The sequence below is a fragment of the Cariama cristata genome, unplaced genomic scaffold (assembly GCF_000690535.1).
Source record: "Cariama cristata isolate BGI_N322 unplaced genomic scaffold, ASM69053v1 scaffold4142, whole genome shotgun sequence".
Lineage (NCBI taxonomy): Eukaryota > Metazoa > Chordata > Aves > Cariamiformes > Cariamidae > Cariama > Cariama cristata.
In genome coordinates, this window is record NW_009601936.1 from 1 (window position 1) to 1,192 (window position 1,192).

The window sequence follows — 1,192 nt, forward strand, 5'->3', positions numbered from 1 at the left end:
AGGGAGAGAAATCAGGAGTGAAGTTGAGCTCAGGTAGAAGGGAGGGGTGGGAGGAAGGTGTTTTAAGAGTTGGTTTTATTTCTCATTACCCTACTCTGATTTGATTGGTAATAAACTAATTTCCCGAAGTCGAGTCTGTTTTGCCCATGACAGTAACTGGTGAGTGCTCTCTCCCTGCCCTTATCTCAACCCAGGAGCCTTTTGTTATATTTTCTCTCCCCTGCCCAGCTGAGGAGGGCAGTGACAGAGCAGCTTTGGGGGGCACCTGCCCTCCAGCCAGGGTCAACCCACCACAGATGGTCAACAGAGTAACTTGGGTATTGTGGACAGGAGCATCTTGGGCTCTTTCTCTTCCCACTGCCATCTCTCCAGTAAAACAAAACAAAACAAAAAACATCATACAAAGGGTTAAAGGCTGCTTATCTGCCTTTAGGAGGGTGTGACGAGACAAAGCCCAGCACCTCTATGTTCTGGCTGCTCATTCACAATCTGTCAGTGTCACTTCTGGTTCTCACTTGTCCTTTCCTATGCTCCATGCACTGACGCTGACCCAGGACCTACCTCAGGTTGACGCCAGTTTCCAGCTTTGTAACGTGTACTGGAAGTACCGCCGAGATTATTTGAATTGGACAGAAAGACTTCCTTTCTCTCTCTCGAGGTTAAAGCCTGACCAGCTTGGAACCTCCTGCTCGCAGCAACTACTTATCCAAACAACTTCTCCTTCCCAGACAGCTTTGCAATACACTGCAATACCCAGCTCCTCCCAAGCACAGCCAACACTTGATCTCCAGCATCAGCAGATGCTGTTCCAAAAAGCAGAGAAACCTGAAAGCACAGAAGAAATGAAGCACCTCTTGCCACCAACCTAATCTGACATAAAGCTGTTAGCCGGAAAACGGTCCCTGTGGCTAGGCTGCCAGCCCAGGAATTGAGAGATACTGTGCAGCTCCTCCACGCTCCTCCCCTGTACCACTTCCCATCCATTTCCTTCTAGACCGAGTCAGTCTTCTGAAACAAAAAGAGCTCTGTTAAAATATGCCTTTTCCACTAAATCAATAGAAGTCCTTTCAGTTTATATCCCGGTCATCTGGAACAGGCTCTTCTGGGCTTTTGGGGAGGGAGGAATTTACGTCTATAATTAGCTTTTCAAACAAAAGCAGTTACACTGGATGGAAAGCAAGGGTTGTTCCCT